We start from the raw sequence: 19,471 nt of genomic DNA, 5'->3' as shown, positions 1-19,471 counted from the left end.
ATCCTAAACACTAGAAAGCATAACCCAGTGAATATGGTATGACTTACTTCTGAGTAAACATGCATAAGACTCTGCTGCTAATCACTTGCTTCGCAGGGACAAGATCTTGCTTTGTTTAGAAAGAAGAGCCCTGGTTTAATTTTAAGTGGCTGGTTATATTTTTACTGTTAATAATGCTACTAAATTAGGTATTGCTGTGCTGTTCAATAAGCTTTATAGTTGCATAGAACATTTATGCTGCTGCACACCACACCTATCTCCAAGCAGTGTGAGATTCCAGGGTTCCAGGCGCATACCCAAGGCTTGTGTTTCATGTGGAGAATTAGAAGCCTTGATTAGATTTTAACACTTGCTAGATCCAGGGATCGGAAGGGTCTCAGCATACAACCTAACCCCCCCCCCTGCCTATAGCACTACTTTGGTTTTATATAGCCTCCTTTCCATAGTGATTTATTTCTACCAAGTTATTCTGATGGCTACTTCTGCAGTACTGCCCCAGATTTTGGAATGGAATCAAAGAGGCAAAAGAAAGAAAGAAGTTATCGGGTGTTTTCATATATTTCTCAGAGTTTAGGGGCCCTCTAGATACCACCAAACTCCAACACCCCCATACCTGACCATAACTATGTTGGGTAGGAATAATAGGAGATGGAGTCCAACAAGATATGACTTGGCTACCCTTGGCTTGGGACGCAGGTGGCACTGTGGTTTAAACCACAGAGCCTAGGACTTGCCGATCAGAAGGTCGGCGGTTCGAATCCCCGCAACCGGGTGAGCTGCCAACCTAGCAGTTTGAAAGCACCTCAAAGTGCAAGTAGATAAATAGGTACCACTCCGGCGGGAAGGTAAACAGCATTTCCGTGCGCTGCTCTGGTACACCAGAAGCGGCTTAGTCATGCTGGCCACATGACCCGGAAGCTGAACGCCGGCTCCCTCAGCCAATAAAGCGAGATGAGTGCCACAACCCCAGAGTCAGTCATGACTGGACCTAATGGTCAGGGGTCCCTTTATCTGTACCTTTACCCTTGGCTTCGGCTATGGCTGCCAATGTATTTGGCAATTATTTTTCTGGGTAAACATGCATAGGATTGCACTGTTTGCTTATCATTACTGTTTATTACATTGACCTAAATGTACATCCATTCAGTGAAAAGCGTCTTCTTTCCATTTTCTCTCTCACACTAACAGCTATCTTGAGAGATGCTTAAAGGCACATCTCTGGGCATAATGAATGAAAACGTTCGACGGGACCACATTTCCAGATGGATCACACCCGTGGCATGCTGCTGCAGATGGAATGTGTTTCAGGAACTGTAGCTCAGTGTGCTGAATCTGTTTAGCAATTAGAATGCCTATGTTGACGAAGACAAAAAAATAAAAAAAAAATCAGCCAAAGATAGTAATGAAAGACTATAGTCATGGCTCCAGTAGAACATATTATTAGCATTAACCTTAGCACTAGGTCATGCACTGTCCCTTCTAATGACTGATGTTAGGGCTTCTCTGACAGGCTGATTCCAAGCAGAAGAGTAACATAACCTTTACTATTTGATTATGCCAAGAGGCATATATGAACTGCAGAAGGCTAGACAAGCCTAGCCCTGTATTATAAAGAATAATTTGATTTCCATCCTATTCCCTTCCCTGGCCTTTTAATTTCCTGCCAGCAAAGGGGAGTCCAACAGTCCAGTCGTATACACATGAATCTAGCAGTTAAATCCCATCAAGTTCTACGAGACTTGCAGTCCTCGGCGGGTTTACTCAGAAGTAATTTCCACTATACACAATGGGACTCGTTCCCTGAGTACCAGGTGTGTGCATAAGATGGCAGCTTAAATCTAGGATAGGTATGCACATGATTACAGCCCAAGAGTCTCAGAGTACACGCTCAAGAGAATTGAATGTGGGTGAAAGAATACAAGAATGCTTTGGCATCTTAAAGGCTGATTTGTTGCAGCATCTTTGGTATTCAAGAGCTTACTTATCTGATTGATTGATTGACGGCATTTACTTCATACTTTTTTCTCCAAGGAGCTCAAGGTGGTGTACATGGTTTTCCCCCTCCTCATTTCATCTGCACAACAACCCTGAAAAGTAGATTAAGCTGAGAGGCAGTGGCTGGTACAAAGTCACCCAGTGAGCTTCATAGTTGAGTGGGGATTTGAATCCTGGTCTGATACTCTAATACTCTAACTCTAACCACAAAACCACACCGGCTGATGTACACAATTGTGGTTGTCTGTAATGCAGCCATTGTAAGTGTAGGTGAACACACAAGCACAGACATACACTGGATACTTGAGGAAAAAGAAATAGTTATAAGGAAGGCTGAAAAATCACACCCAACACTGGTAGGCAAGCAAAGAATTCGCACAGCATCACAACATTTGAGTTTTTATTTTTATTTTTTTTAATTATCACATCTACATATCCAATAACCAAAGTAGTAAACAAGCATGAATCATCTAATCCTAAACTGCACAGATAGTATACATAAATGTTAAATATTCAGTTTGACCAATGTACCTAAATATTTACTTGAAGCCACATCCACTCCATACATCCATAAAACTTTTAAAATAACAACCACAAATATCAAGTTATTAATGGTTTTAAATTCTAAATGCCATTATAAAAATATTATTTAAGTAATATGCATGTGATATTATTTTTGTTTGTAGTGAGTTGGCCAACCAATATCTTTGAGCAATTAAATATGCCAGGGTTTAAGATGTGCTTATTATGAGTATTCTTTGACAAAGAAGTGATTGGACAGGCATTGTAATCTTCCTTGTAAATCTTCCAATGCATTTTTTAATGTATGTGCATTTTTAGCGATGTCCCTGAGCTTATAGTAAGTCTACCTGAAGTCATAGGTGGAAAGACTGTCCTACAGGTATGCTTTTTGTTGACCACGTGCGGAACGACCTATTTGAATGAGCTACAGCAGCATTCTTGTGATGGAAGTGGGGTAAGTCCACACTATTAGCTTATTGTAATAGTATACTTGCTTTGTGCTTTAAAGCCGCCCTGAGCCCAGCTTCGGCTGGGGAGGGCGGGATATAAATAAAATTTATTATTATTATTATTATTATTATTATACATACATATTGCATTTTGACAATGAAGTGAGATGGCAGCACAGGAGCAAAACCTGCAAAACTCCCTTGTGATCTTAGCAGAAGCAGAAGCTCATTAATGCCTAAATAGTGGCTGGGTCCATCTCTTTCAGTCCCACAGATTCCAGTAAAAACATGGCAGCCATATCTCTGCAGTAACAAGGAATCCCAATAGTATATCTGCTAATATTCTATAGCAGATCACTTAATTCAGTATACAGGCAGCCCACCCCATCCCATTTATGCACGTTCAATATGTGCACGACCGTGTATAAGCACATCGTGCCAAACCTGAAAGTGACCCGGAATCGTCCTAAAGACGGCACTGAAATGGGGCAGTGTGGGGTGTTTGCAGCTACATAAGGGAGCTGTTGTATTACAAAGCACTACATAGAAGCTCTCCATGCTGTCCAGGCAGTGATGGCCTTATTTCAGATGCCCTTCTTAATCAGTTGTATTGGAGGGGGAGGAAGTAATACCTTTGAGTTGCTTGTAAGGAAGAATGAGATTGGCTGAAAATAGAGTGTAAGTCTGTCTGGTGTTAAAGCTCTGATGTTGTGTTCAGCAAGAAATCCACTCGGATCAATGCCATCCAAACACAACTATCAATAATCAGAAGAATGTATGACAAGAACTAATGTTTTATATCACAAAGTAGGTCTTGTTCACACAGTTAGCTTTTGGATTCTGGGCAAACAGGCTGATGAATAAAAGTGACAACTGCTTTTTTATGCCTGCTTTTAATGTAATTGCTTGCTGCCTTTAACCCTGTTTACTGTATATTTGGTTAATTTAAAATATTGACTGAAGTTTTTGCTTGCAAAGCTCTGTTCTGTAATGCAGATTACTATGCATCTAAATGGGCCTTTTTGCCTTAGATCTTCCTACCAGAGACCCTCTGAGAGATGATCTTTGTTTTGTTCCGTATCAATACCCATTTTCCAGCTGCACGCAAGATGACAGTAATACATTGCTTCTTTTATACAAGGCAATAAATGACCTTAATAATGTAATACTTATTTAAGGGAGAGCATGGCTTGTTAAACTGGGAAAAGAATGAAGATCAAGAAAGTTCCAGAGATGTTGGCAACTGTCTTTCTCAAGACAATGGAGTGCACCTCCAGGGGTGAAGTCAAACCACAGTGCCTGCTGTGGCTGCAGAGACCGGTAACTCAAAACTGCTGCCTTCTGCATTGTTATTTCTGCATTAGCAGCACTGAAGTGACATCCTCAGGGCACAAGCCCAGGAACTGTGTATGGAGGTCCTGGCCTGCCCAGATGACAAGAGCTCATTGATGTGGGCCAAAGGAAAGCAGAGCAATATGTTTGGCACCAGTTGCTGGAAGGAAGCATACAAGACTCCATCCAGCCCTTTTCACACTGTCACAATTCTCTGAGATGGGAAATGTGATGACTCATGATAGGGTATTCTCAAGAGTGGCACCCCGACTCTGGCATGTCCTCCATTCTCAGGTGCAATCAATATCAACACTAATTGAATTTTGACACATTTGTCCATTCTTCCAAGCATTTGCCTTGGCTAATGTAGTTCTGCTGTTGGCATATTGTCTGATTTGAGATTAAATAGTATTTAAATGAAATATTGTTTTATTGTATATTAGTGGTATTCCTCACTCTGGGATTGTGTGAATTATGAAGAGCAGGTTATAAATAATTTAAACAAACATGTATATATGCAAACTGGAGTTGACCCAATGGGTTCCCATGACCTAGAATCTTCTGGGGCTGTGTGTGCATGTAGAGCCATTTTCTTCGGCATCAAGTTTGACTTGTGCACCCAAGGAGTTTTGCGTGCACATTCTGTGGCACACGTACATTGGTGTTGCACCAATGCCTTTCCTGCTGCTAGGGCTTCACTTCTAAGAACCTGGGCTTGTTTGCAACTAATGGTGCCTAATATTTACTGAAATCAGCTGAACGTTGACAGGAATATATAATCAATAATTTCAGAAAATAAATTAAGCCACGTGACAATGTAGCAGCAACCTTCCTTATTCAAATCTGAATAATGAAGAAGAGGGTGACAAAGAGCAGCAAAAGATGGGGGTTTGAAAGCCTTGGTTTTTTACTAATTAGAGCTCTGGGAAAAAAATCGTCATCATCACTGGACTCAGCCCTGAAACACAGAAGCAAACGAACAGCCCTGGTTCAATTTTCAGTTTGTGCTTTTGAGTCAGCTCCGGGGTTGCCTTTGATATGTTACGTGCTCATGAACTTTCCATCAATTATAGATGTGAACTTTTTCACTCTGCTGTGTTGTTTGTAAATACTGTGAGGTAGCTTTGCCCCAGATCATACCAACTTAGAACTTCAGAATGGGGGGGGGACACATACAGTGGTACCTCGGGTTACATACGCTTCAGGTTACATACGCTTCAGGTTACATACTTCGTTAACCCAGAAATATTGCTTCAGGATGAGAACAGAAATTGTGCTCTGGTGGCGCGGCGGCAGCAGGAGGCCCCATTAGCTAAAGTGGTGCTTCAGGTTAAGAACAGTTTCAGGTTAAGTATGGACCTCTGGAATGAATTAACTACTTAACCTGAGGTACCACTGTACAAAGTTATATGAGATTATCTTCTCCTACACCTATGATTGGCTAGTCAGTTTTGATATGTTTATATTTCTGTCCATCTGCCCCTTTATCCTTTCACCCCACCTGAATCAAAGCCATTCATAAACTCTCCCCTCACCTCCGCTTAGCTAGTAATAACTTTGCCGTGAAAACTTTTCCAGAGTTCACTCATGAAAACCAAAGTCTACTGTAAACGCTCCGTACAAAGTTAGCTGTGCGCTTGAATGATTCCCACAAAATGCTAACAATATGGAGGCAACTGAGGTAACCCACTATCTGTTGCAGGATAGATAGACTAGGTAGCTAGGAGTGGAGGCAGAAAGTTTGCAAGAGTGAGAACTGCCTGGGAATGAAGGAGAGAGACGATTCAGAACCCATGTAATTTGCACTTCTGGAAACATTACATAAACCAAAAGGAAGCTATCCTACAAAATTCACAGTTATCTGAATTTTGCAATGCAGTCATGCAACTAAATATTGTGTAAAAATGTGTACAGTGGTACCTCAGGTTACATACGCTTCAGTTTACATATGCTTCAGGTTACAGACTCTGCTAACCCAGAAATATTACCTCAGGTTAAGAACTTTGCTTCAGGATGAGAACAGAAATCGTACTCCAGGGGTGCGGCAGCAACAGGAGGCCCCATTAGCTAAAGTGGTGCTTCAGGTTAAGAACAGTTTCAAGTTAAGAATGGACCTCTGGAACGGATTAAGTACTTAACCCGAGGTACCACTATACATTGGGCAAAATTGGAGACAAAAATATGTTTTATTAGGTAAAATGCGCACTACAATAGTAAAGCCTATTTAAAGCACATTTCGTTCCTCCCCTCAAAGGATACAGGGAATGGTAATTTACCCTTCATTGCGCTACAATACCTAGCACACTTAACAGACTACAGTTCCCAAGCTTCTTTGGGGAGGTGCTTTAAATGCAGGGTGGAGTCAAAGACTTTCCCAGCTCTGACTGGAGAAGCTGGGGCCTTTTACATGCAAAGCATGTGCTCCGCTCATTGAGCTAAGGTCTTTCCCCCTAAGTATTTTGCCTCTGTCCTGGATGACTGAAAATAAGCTGCGAGTTTCTGCCAATCAGAATTTTAGATCAAGAATACCTTAGTATGTGGTTGCATCATGCAGGCAGCCTGGCTAATAGCTGATGATTAACTAATATATTCCATTCTAATTGATGTTTCAAACCCAGTTAATATTACTGATTTTTCAAATCAGGAGCAAGATGATTATCAGACAGTCAGCTATTTAAAATTGTTTTCTGAATGTAGGTCAAGTGTTACATTTTCCTGGCATGCATTTGTTATCACTGCTGTTGTCGAGTAGACAACAACACCTATGCAGCTAGGGTAATTCAGAGATTTAACGGCTCTTGTCTGGTGCAATCTCCTTTAATTTCAGGGTGAGGATGTTTCTAATTAACCTGTTTCCAACAGGTTTGCTTTGAAGTCCCCGAAATACCTTGGGACAGTCCAAGAACTCAGAAATGCCGGATGTGTTCTAAATCCTGCTTCCTCCTCCATCAGGCTTAGTGGCCTAATATATTTTTTTGCTGTATAACATTATCAATTGCAACAATTGGGTTATGTATGCTATGATGGAAAGGGAACTCGTTCAGTTGATCCTTGCACTAGACTTGTACATGCTTTTGGGGTTTCATCAGTAATTAGGATAATGGACTTGGTCTTGATTTTCAGAAGAAAACAACCATAATGCCTTAATGTTTTCTATGGCAGCATTCTGGGCAACATATATTTTAGCTTTCACATCTAAATGATGTTTGTTTTGTGGTCTTGACCTGCCTGTCTAGATTAGGTAGCATCCCATTTAAGAAGGGGTTGGGTGGAGGGAGACAATTTATTATCAATACATTAAATAGCCTCCTCAGTTTATTAATAGCTGTATCCATTACAGAAATGTTTCTGAAGTCTTTCCTGCAATACTGGCATTACTGCTAGCTAAACTATGACAATTTTTCCTGCTATCATTAATCTAGTGAGCTCACCTTTAAAATGTCCATCTTTTTGGCTTTATTCTCCCCTTTGGCATTTTGCCAGTAACTTTTTGCTCTTTTAGCCTTTTTTTTTTAAGCTACCTAAGTGGATGAAGTAGGACATGCACAAGTCTTCAGATTCACGTTAAGTGGTTTTCAGAAAGCAAGGAGCAGGAGCAGAAATGTGAATTTCATAATGAAAAAAGGAAGGCTCCAGGCTCCAGAATGTATCTGTAATCATTTAGGCCCCACGTGGTAGTATGTTTTGGATATGGAGCTAAAAATTGCTGTTCCACTGCAAAAAAAAATGATACTAATAACTCATTTGAAAGTGTTATATACAATAATACCCAGCCCAGGCATAATTTCTCATCAATTGTTCAAGACTTTCATACAATTCTGTAGCAGCTAAAAGGTATGGCTGAATAGGACATATTTACTGAGTTCAGAAACTTCTGTGTTCCTATTTCTCCCTGTTACTTACACTAACCTAAAGCCTAATGGGGTTGGTGGAGAACTAAAAACATGGCTGCCAATTTCATTAGATCTTCTTGTAGCAAATGGTGCTGAAGTTGAAATTGTTTTCCATAGAAAAACTGTTTGAAGTAGATGTTGTTGTTTCTTTGATTTTTGCTGATTTCTTCTTTAAAATAAATATTGCCTTTTTTCATAGGAAGCTATCTTACATTGGGCCAGAACATTAGTCCATCTAGTTCTCTATTTTCTGCACTCACTGACAGCAGCTCTCTAGGCAGGTGTCTACCTGAAGACACCAGGGATTGAATCTGGAACCTTTGGCATGCAAATCAGGTGCTCTACTACTGAGCTATAACTCTTCCCTTTGCAAATCTGATGTTTTCTCTTTAGAATAAGAAGGAGCTATGGTGGAGTCCAGATTATGCTTGGACCAGGGAGGGACTATGGGTGTTATGATGGTGGGCCAAGCAAGGATGTCTTTAAGGGGAACAGTGTTGGAGGAAGTCTCTCTGGCACTTGGTGTGGGGTGCTGAGGGGTGGGGCAAACCACCCGGCTGCGCACACGCGGCACCCCTACGGACAGCGCTCAAACGGCGCCCGTACAGATGGCGCACGTGGCGCCCATACTGACAGCGCGCATGTGGCATCCATTCCAATGGCGTGCGAGCAATGCCCGTACCAACAGCGCATGCGCGCCCTCGACCACCCTACAGCTGGGGGAGGCAGCGGGCAGACAGCGCAGAGCCTGCAAGCGCCTGAACAGCATGGCTTGGGCACACTGCAGGCCCTGCGGTGAGTGCCATGCACCATTGTGTCACACCTGGGGCGGCCTGCACCCCCCACCCCTCTTTGTATGCCCCTGAAGGGGAAGAGACCCTCAAGGGAACTCCTAGTGGATGGTGGGAGTAGACTTCATGAAGCGCCACTGTTACACCATTTCTCCATTTCAGTGAGATTTGTATGGAATGCCCATTTCTTAAAAGCCTTTGCCGTGCGCTTAGAGCTACATATGTTACAGCACTAGTTCATAGCAGGATTTCATCACCTATATCATCATTAAAGCAATTATTTCAGAAACAGTAGTCTTCAGTATGCTTGTAGTAGCCAGGATCATATATTGCAGTTTTATTTCTGCCTTGTCTATATAAATATATAGGAGCATTAGAGAGCTGCTTTGGCTGCAGATGTAATAGATTTATTTAACTAGCCCATCAGTGTGACAGGTTTTATTTATTTTCATTTTCCTATTGTAATGATAATATAAATCAGCAGCAAGCCTCAGCAACCAGGATTCAAACGGGTGGAGGGAGCAGATGAGCGAGTGCTGAAGAGGCTACAGTCTGTCATGGCCTGGTTGGACACAAAGGAATGGTGGGAGAAACCAGTTGGGGAACCCCAAGGGAAGAAGGCTCAGAGCCCGCCCAGGAAAGTGGTGGGACAATGATGACTGGTCATAGGGAGAAGACTGGGAGAAGGAGGCAGAGCCATTGTTACGGAGCGGGGGCCTAGCTGGGGTTTTTGCCCTGAGTGAAGCCTCCAGAGGGGTGCCATTGAGACTCCCAGTCTCTCTGTGTGTGCACAAGTGTGTGTGTGTGTATGCCAAACTGGGTCTTTGATCTGGGTGAAATAAAGCCTAGTTTCGCCCTTGGGAGGGGGTGTCAGAAGCTGAGGAGGTAATAGGGCTTAGTGATCTAGGAAAGTCTGTGGCTAAGAGAAGTCCAGAATCAGAGAAAGAAGCTGAAGAAGGAAGGTGGGAGGAGATGAGTGAGGCACAGAAGAGTGAGGCTGGTGCAGAGTCACAGATGTCTCCCCCTCCTGCTGCGACAAACTCCCCTACTTTTATCTCTCCCAGAACCAGAAGAGGTATGAAAAGGGCAAAGGAGAGATTGGTGACATGCAGACACAGTCTCTTATTGCTTGGGGGGGGGAACCTGGATAGGAGAGGACTTAGGCAGCTGTGGGAGGCAGGGGACCTTCAGTCTCAGCAACTGCTTCATGAGGGCAAGACCTACCAGAGATGAGTTGCTATGTTCATTAGCACTCCTGTGCAGATCGTGGTTTCCTTAATAAAGAGGTAACTCCCAACTTGCAGTGTTATTTACTGCTGGCTCACTCCTGACACAGTCCTGGAGAACTGTACACTGACCCAAGTGGGTTGCAGCAGTCACACTGTCCCAATGGCTAACAAGTGGCTTAATAGGACAGGCAAACAGGGAGATTTCCAGCCATCCTGGGCAGCCTGTAAAGCCCCAGGTCGGGGGTGGCCGCCCTAGTGAGCAAAACATAATAATTGCATGCAAAATGCAACTTGTATAACTGATCGGCTATGGACAGAGAAGAACGTGGCATTGTGTTAAAGTACTGATAACAAGGGCTCCAAATTGGGACCCTTCTTTCAGCTGTATTTATTATTTATTTCAAAAACTTAAACAGTGGTACCTTGGGTTAAGTACTTAATTCGTTCTGGAGGTCCGTTCTTAACCTGAAACTGTTCTTAACCTGAAGCACCAATTTAGCTAATGGGGCCTCCTGTTGCTGCCGCACCCCTGGAGTACGATTTCTGTTCTCATCCTGAAGCAAAGTTCTTAACCTGTGGTACTGTTTCTGGGTTAGCGGAGTCTGTAACCTGAAGCGTATGTAACCTGAAGCATATGTAACACGAGGTACCACTGTATCCCACTTTACAACCTCAAGAGGTTCTCAAAGCAGCTGTACAAAAAAATTGCACAATACAATCATATTCAAGACCAGTATCAGGGTCATGGGTGTCCGTATGGTGCCAGGATTATACAGGCAATTCCTGTCCTCATCATTAGTCTTCCCTGGTGTCACTCTTTGGCTACGTCAGCCTTCACCAGCCTGTGTCTTCCAGATATTTTGGAGTACAACTCCCATCAGCCATAGCCAGCACAGCCGCAGCAAAGACTTCTAGCCCAAAACATGTAGATGTCACCACCAAGTTGAACATCTGGGTAGGCAACAGGCCCTGCTGAGGACCTCTCAGGTGAATCAGTGAGGCAGATTTGCTCAGTTGAATTTGCTCAGCCCATGATGGAAGCAAATATTCATTTCCTGGCAGTGTGTCAGAAGCTGAGGCAATGAGTTATGCAGCTGAAAACCATTTCTTCTTTGAGACTGCAACCCTACACACTTACCTGGCAGTAAGTCCCATTGGAACTTACTTCTGAATAGACATGCCAATCACTACTGCTATTTTAGCATTAAGAAGGTGAAATAAATTAGCTTTAAGCCTGAGACAACTCACATTGGTTCATTGATTTGTTTACTGACATTCCCTTTCTTAAAACTTAAGGGGGGGGAAATCAAAACAATACAATGACACTTCCTTAGTGTTAGATTTCGCTGGTGAAATTACTGTACAATGATTCTGAAGTGAAAGGAATGCCCATTTGGTCATTACTTTCAAAGTGATGGTTATCACTTTAAACTGTACTATGCAAATCACTAACACATAGATTTCACCTTGAGGGTCAGAGTTCATTTTAGGCCACGTATTTTGACATTAGGTTTGAACTGTATATCAGTTATTCATGAGTGCAATTCCACCCCTACCCCCCCCCCAATCGGACAAGTCATTTTCACATCTGCAATAACCGCTAATGGTAATTATTAAATCAGCCTTTGGTATGCATATTGTGTCCTTTTCTTCTCCTGCTTGATACCTACACTTGTGTAGATTTGAACTTTCATATCCTTTCTGTATTATGCAATAGGCGAGGGGTCACACATGTTTCTCTGCTTTGAATAATACATCTCTATGAAGTCTTGGTATATTAACTGTTGGAAAATTTGTTTCTGTCGTTTTAATATTTTATCATTTTTTGTCCTAAGTCGATGACCTTAACTGGTTGCAGTTCATTTCATTTCTTTTCTGCTTAAATATTTTAAAGGCTCTGAAGTACAAATATAAATCATATTGGGTGTTAAGAAAAATGCCAAACTTGAGATTTGGGTTATTTAATTGCAATTGTCAAGCTGTATTTAAATTCTTTTCTTTTCTTTTCCTTTTCCCTTGCACAGTTTTTGCTCTCTCTTCCTATGTAGTTTTCAGCCATACTACCTATTTTCGCTGCAAAATACAGAAAGAGACAGGGAAGAACAGGGACCAATCCAGCAGATAAGTTTATTTATTTATTTAGCACCAGCAGTGTGCACAGCAGTTGCAGGATATAAAAGGATTTGTCCCTGTTCTGAGGAGCTTACTAGGGACATGGTTCCATCTTAGATGGGCCACAGGGCCGTCTTACCCATAGGCGCTAGGGGTGCAAGGCACCCAGGCGCCGGGCTCTCAGGGGCGCCAGGCCAAGAGTCCAGGGCCTGAGAGTTGAGTCCGGGGAAGAGCCTGCCCACCAGTCAGAGCACCACAGTGGGCTCTTCTGCAGGTTTGGGGGCGACCAAGCCAGCGAGACGCTAAGACGGCTGGCTGGCTCCGCCCTCCTGCGTGCCTGGGACTGGGCAACTAGGGGGGGTGCCAGGCGGATCTTTGCACCCAGGCGCCACATATGCTTAAGACAGCCCTGATGGGCCACCACCCCTTACTCCTGCCTTCTGCCACCTCCTCTTTCCTCCTGTCACCGTCTCCTCCCCATCCTTCCTGGTCTGTTGCTCTCATACTGTGCTCTGAGAAAGTGTCCCTTCATCAGAGGGAAACATTGTGGATGAAGTGGCTGCATAGATTGTCCATTCCATTGCTGCTTTGCTGCAACATTCACAAAGCCTGCTTAAAATTTAACAGCCCACATCAGTCAAAATGCCTCACTCTCAGGAACGATCCTTTCCTCGGAGTGAGTTGTGGTGGGCCTGGAGAACTTGGTTGGAGTGATGGCTTCTGTCATGGTAGAGGTGCTGCATTCCTTGTGACTGGGCAGGAGGTAGCTACTGCAGCAACAAATTTACCCACAAGTCTTAGCAGCAGGGGTGGGTGGGTGGTGTGGTCGCAGTATGACAGCAGCAGGAAGCTCTATGGGTTGTTGGGGTGGGGCTGTTAAATTCACTACACATCCTAATCTTCTGCTTGTGAGCAAGTGCCTCATACAGGCACTCAGAGCCCAGAAGCTTACCGTGTAATATTTAACACAAGGGAAACAACAGAGAAAAGGCAGGGTAGTGGGGGGAGGGTGCTTGATTCATTTGTACATGCTTAGGCTTAGATACATGCTAAGAGTCCATCCCAACAGCAATGCCCAGTATCAGGACGAAATGCAGGCTAAAGATTACATCCAACTAAGTTATACTTGGATTGAAGCCATTCAAGTTAATGGGCTTAAGTTAGTCAGGTCTATTAATTTCCATAGGTTTACTCTGGGTATAACATAGGCTGCATACACACCATACTTTTAAAGCACATGACTTCACCCCCAAAATATTGTTAACAGTCATTTGTTAGGGCTGCAGGGAATTGTAGCCCTGTGAGTGGTTGAACTACAGTTTCCATGATTTTCTGGGGGAAATTATGGGCTTTAAATGTATAGTGCGTATTCAGCCTTAGTTGGATACAGCTCTTAAGAGTTGAATACCACCTTGTGGCATAGGCATCTTGGCTTCATTTATCCTTTGGACTCTCTGCAAGGAACAATGAAAGCCAGGCAGGGAGAAATGGCCAAACACTTGGAAATGCATGCCATGATGGTGTCACGGAAAGGCAGGAGACAAGAGTTCCTTCATCATGGCATTTCACACTGGAAAAATCCTCCACCCCCCATAGAGACCCACAACAAAAAACTCTATGCAATGTCTGCTGGTGCGTGAAAATACCTTTGTATAGAAAAGCTTCCCAGCTGCTGATAATAGGTGAGAACTGGTGTTATTCAAAGCTGCTGCTGTTCTTGTTGCAGTGATGGTCTTCTGTAAGCTCACGGGAAGTAACCTGGTTAAGAGGGGAACACAATGAGAGAGATTCTTTGAAGCTCATTTAATTTATTACATCTTTGGAATGACAAATATGGAGATGATCCAGATTCATACAGCTTGTTTTCTGAGCTGCAATTTGTTAACTGTAATATTTTTTAATGAAACAAACAATTGGAATAGCTTACAATTTGTTGCCTTTTTCATTCTTTTGCTTGATTTAATGCTGCGGAACAGCATAGCCTATTCTTTCCCTGTCAAAGACAACAGAAGAGGCACTATTTCTTAAACCAGTATTTTTATTCTGTCCTCCCTATTCACCCACTTTCTAATGTAAATAATTCCATAATCATATCAAACTCAGAATAAATATTTGTACTATCAATGTTTTTCAAATAAGGCTTAAACAATCCTTTTGGTGTTTGCACACTACTCAGAAACGGCTTCAACATGCCTAGCAATATCTCATGTGTTCTGGAAATACAGACCACCTTGTACTGTGTGGCTCCCTTTATTTATTTATTTATTTTTGTAGCTTTCCTCCTCCTAAATGCATGGTGCATGCAACAATGTCAGAGTCATAAACCCTATTAGGATGATTAAAACTGCTTTCATTCCTCCATCCCTCCCAAATCCTTAGCTACTAAAAGTGGTTTCAAATAACCTCTTGGGCAGCTCTTCAGAAAGTGCTCAGTTCTGAATACAGTCGTCAAACACCTTGGTACTTGTACGTTTCGGCTCCTGAATGATCAAAACCCAGAAGTGAGTGTTCTGGTTTTTGAATGTTTTTTTGGAAGCTGAATGTCTGATGCAGCTTCCGCTATTGTTTCCGGCATGCCTGCGCAATCGGAAGCCAATCGGAAGCTATGCCTTGTTTCTGAACGTTTCGGAAGTCGAATGGACTTCTGGAACGCATTCTGTTCAAAAAACCAAGGTACAACTGTATCTATCCCACAGCTGAGTGGCAACCACACGAAAGAGCTAGACAAGGTGTAGAAAAGAGCAACCCAAATCATCAGAGGACCAGCTCAGCTTCCAGTTGAGGAAAGTCTACAACAAGGGTGGGGAACCAGTGGCCCTCTAGGTGTTGCACAATTCTCATTGACTATGCTGGCTAGTGTGGATAGGAGTTGAAATCTACCAACATCTGTAGGTTTTCTATCCCTGGTCTACCATTTTGGGGTGGGTGCGCAGGGGAACATGATGCAGACAATAAGGCTTTGGGCAGACCAATCTATAACTCAAATTGTCATGCTGGAAGAGGGTTGGATGAGGCAGAAGTGTCTCTTCACCCAGCTCTGCCTGGCTCTGCCAGTGGAGAACCTTAACTATCACTAAGATCTCCACCCAACCCTTCAGAAGGGAAGCTATCACTAGATGTATCCTTACTGTGGGTAGTCAGCATAAACCTATGAAATGGGGTTTTGAGGGGTAGGGATGGAGCAAGGCCAAGCCAGCCTCGGATCCCCTGGATTCTAAGCCAGTCCAGCTATGGGCAAGTTATGCTGAGGCTTGTTTTCTGAGCCAGCCCTGGAGCTGAAGCAGTAAACATAAAGACTTTTCCTGTCCGTCCGTCCCCCCCCATTCTGGTGTAAGACCAGTTCCAGTGGTGAAGCAGGGCATCTAGACGTGGCTTTTAAATCAGCTTTCCAAGGTTAGGAGATATGAAAAAAGAATTATAAACAGGTAAAAGTTTAATGGTAAGAATTTGCTGAACTAACAAACTGAAATGGAATACAAAGAAGGGAAGTATGAGGAGGTCGAAAGAAATAAGGGTATGGAAGTTATGTTATTGAAAATTAATGTGTGTTTTTAACTGTTTATTATTTCGTATGTTTATTTTTTATTTTTTCTTATATTCAAAAAATGTTCTCAATAAATATCTTTTTTTAAAAAAAAATCAGCTTTCCAAGGGATGCCCCTGGGATGTTGAGGAAAGAGGTAAGGAGTCTCTGAAAGACTCCAGGGTACACCCCCCTAATCAGTATTAGGAAAAGCAGGATTAAAATTGTGCTTTAAAATTGGGCTGAGAGTATGAGTCTGGAGACCTCAGTTCACATCTCACCGTGTGACTTTAGTTTGGGCAAGCTTACAATGACCAGGAATCAGCGTAGTCTACCCATTCAAGAAGTATTACTCAATACTAGAGGTTGAAGGGAAAAACATCCAGAAACCAGGTGAAATTAGAAAGTGCTTCCAGAAATATTTTAAAAAACTGTACACGCAAGGACCCGAGGAAGTGTTTGAGATGGACCAATTTTTGAAAGTCAACGGCCTTCCAGAAATTTCTCAGGATAAGAGATCAATCTTGAATTACAGAATAACACAACAGGAAATCGAGGTTGCCATTCAGAATATGCAATTGGGCAAATCTCCAGGCCCGGACGGACTTACCTCCAAGTACTATAAGATATTAAAAGATTATTTGACACAACCATTAATGGAGGTCTGTAATCAGATTATGGACGGAGGGAGAGCACCAGAAACGTGGAAAGAAGCTTTCATTACATTGATTCCCAAAGTGGAAACTGAAAAGACTCAACTAAAGAACTACCGTCCCATCTCACTCCTTAATGTGGATTACAAAATATTTGCAGACATTTTGGCAAATAGATTTAAAAAGGTACTGAATGAAGTAATTCATAAGGACCAGGCAGGCTTTCTCCCGGGTAGACATTTGTATGATAATACCAGGAACATTATTGATGTCTTGGAACTTTTGCAAACTAATATTAACACTAAAGCAGTGTTAATTTTTATTGATGCGGAGAAGGCATTTGATAACATTTCCTGGAGGTTTATGAAGAAGAACTTGGAAGGGATGGGAGTGGGACGGGGGTTTGTAAATGGTTTAGAGGCAATCTATTCAGATCAGAAAGCTAAGTTGATAGTGAACAATGTGGTGACAGAAGAGTTCCAAATTGAAAAAGGAACACGTCAAGGGTGCCCTCTCTCCCCCTTATTATTTATTTCGGTCCTGGAGGTGCTCTTGAATATGATTAGGAAGGACCGGCAGGTACAAGGAGTACAGGTCGGAGAGAAACAATTTAAACTGAAAGCCTTTGCAGATGATTTGGTTTTGACATTACAGGAGCCAGAATCTAGTACAAAAAGAGTTTTAGAACTGATCCAGGAGTTTGGTCGGGTGGCGGGATTCAAGTTGAACAAACAAAAAACTAAGGTATTGGGTAAAAACTTGACACCTTTAGAAATAGATGGGTTTCAGAGGGAAACAGAATTAAATGTGGTGAAAAAAGTGAAATACCTGGGGGTTAACTTGTCTTCAAAAAATTTGAATTTATTCAAAGATAATTACGAAAAATGTTGGACAGAGGTGAAAAAAGATCTAGAAATTTGGTCAAGATTGAAACTTTCCTTGTTGGGCCGAATAGCAGCTATAAAAATGAATGTTTTGCCAAAGATGTTATTTTTGTTTCAAACCTTACAGATCGTGGACAGAGTGGAATGTTTTGGAAAGTGGCAGAAGGATATCTCAAAGTTTGTTTGGCAGGGCAAAAAGCCCCGAATAAAGTTTAAAATACTAACTGATGCAAAAGAAAGAGGGGGGTTTGCCCTGCCAGACTTAAGGTTGTATTATGAAGCTGCAGCCTTCTGCTGGATGAAAGATTGGTTCTTGCTTAAGAACACTGATGTCCTAGATCTGGAAGGGTTTAACAACTCCTTAGGATGGCATGCGTATTTGTGGTACGACAAGGTAAAAACACACAAAATGTTCAAAAACCATATTGTCAGAAAAGCAATCTTTGTAGTCTGGACAAAATATAAGGACTTGCTAGAAAGTAAGACCCCGAGGTGGCTATCACCAGTGGAGGCCAAGGCGCGGAAAGGACCCAATATGGAGGTCGGTTGGCCGACATATGGGGAAATAATAGAAAAAATTGGAGATAACTGGAGGTTACAGAGTTTTGAAAAACTAAAAGATAAGGTGCAAGACTGGTTCCATTATGCCCAAATTCAAGAGGTATTTAAGACGGATTAAAAAAAAACAGGCTTCCAGGTGGAAAAATCGAAACTAGAGACAGAATTGTTAGAACCAAAGACTAAGTTATTATCAAGAATGTATAACTTGCTGCTTAAATGGAATACTCGGGATGAGACAGTTAAATCGGCCATGATAAAGTGGGCTCAAGACATTGGGTACAACATCATGTTTGAAGACTGGGAAAGGTTATGGACCACCGGTATGAAATTTACGGCATGTAATGCCTTGAAAGAAAACATTATGAAAATGATATACAGGTGGTACATGACCCCAGTCAAATTAGCAAAGATATATCATCTGACTGATAACAGATGTTGGAAGTGTAAAGAGGCCGAAGGGACATTCTTTCACCTATGGTGGACGTGCCCTAAAGTGAAGGCCTTCTGGGAAATGATATATAATGAATTTAAAAAGGTGTTTAAGTACACTTTCCCTAAGAAACCAGAGGCCTTCCTCTTGGGCATTGTCGGCCAAAAGGTGTTAAAGAAGGATAGAACATTTTTTATGTACGCAACTACTGCAGCAAGGATTCTTATCGCAAAATACTGGAAGACTCAAGATTTGCCCACACTGGAAGAGTGGCAAACGCAGCTGATGGACTACATGGAATTGGCTGAGATGACTGCCAGGATCCGAGACTTGGGAGAAGAAGCAATGGAGGAGGATTGGAAAAAAATTAAGGACTATATGCAAAAGTTTTATAAATTATATGAATTATAAGAATTCGCACGATTTGGAGAAAACAGCTCCAGCAATGAGAGTGAAGGACATTGAAATTAAATAATGAATTAATGAAAGGAATAAATGTTTAAAGGTTGGAAAGGTTATTATATTGGCTGATTAAAGTAACATGACAATAAGTAATTTAAACTAAAATGTAAGCTTGAAGGTACAAAAGAAACGTATGAAACAAGGATATAATTTGTTGAAATTTTTATTTGTTAAGAATGCAATGCGGGGGAGACGTGGGGAAGTCCGATAAATAGACTGGAACAAGCTTGGAAATACCCAACTTCTTTTCTTTTTCTTTTTTCTTTTTTTTGTAAATGGATAAGTTTCTGTATAAATTGTTGAATAATCTTTATCTGGAAAAAACAATAAAAATATTTATTAAAAAAAAGAAGTATTACTCAATTAATTGTATGAGTTTTAATGGATAAGTTAATGACTGAAATTTGTATATTAATAAAACAATCATTGTGAAGAGGAAATGCATGTCCTCAGATGTCTGCCTTATGAGTCACAGCACACACCATCTTAGAAGCAGCATAATTTCTTGTGTGCGATAAGAGGAACACTTCTTCTGAGATCAGGGGTTGTGTCCAATGCTACATGCGTACACTTCCATTCACAAAGCTGGTCTTTTCCTTCCTCTCCTTGTGTACCTCTGGAGCAGATATTGAGGT

At 42.0% G+C, this 19,471-nt stretch overlaps 2 long non-coding RNA genes across 5 annotated transcripts in view; one reads left to right on the top strand and one right to left on the bottom strand.

Annotated features, from left to right (window-relative positions):
* The window catches only part of LOC309540711, a 27,558-nt gene extending 15,235 nt beyond the window's left edge, over positions 1 to 12,323 (top strand). For 2 of the 3 annotated variants that reach the window (XR_014223415.1, XR_014223416.1), the window contains 3 exons: positions 1,189 to 1,299; positions 2,836 to 2,896; positions 3,998 to 4,660. This is a non-coding gene — a long non-coding RNA (uncharacterized lncRNA). Of the gene's footprint in view, positions 1 to 1,188; positions 1,300 to 2,835; positions 2,897 to 3,997; positions 4,661 to 12,235 lie in introns of those variants that run through there. The other variant, XR_014223414.1, reaches the window with a different exon arrangement.
* Positions 12,205 to 19,471, bottom strand: LOC309540725. Of its 2 annotated transcripts, XR_014223432.1 has the most exons (4): positions 19,319 to 19,471; positions 14,251 to 14,316; positions 13,970 to 14,081; positions 12,205 to 12,284 (listed from the first exon to the last, which is right to left on the bottom strand). It is a non-coding gene; the product is annotated as an uncharacterized lncRNA (long non-coding RNA). The 2 variants fall into 2 exon arrangements; XR_014223433.1 differs by lacking the exon at positions 14,251 to 14,316.

This window comes from Podarcis vaucheri (assembly GCF_965113315.1).
Source record: "Podarcis vaucheri genome assembly, chromosome: 9".
Taxonomy (NCBI): Eukaryota; Metazoa; Chordata; class Lepidosauria; order Squamata; family Lacertidae; genus Podarcis; species Podarcis vaucheri.
This window is presented reverse-complemented; position numbering and strand designations above follow the sequence as displayed.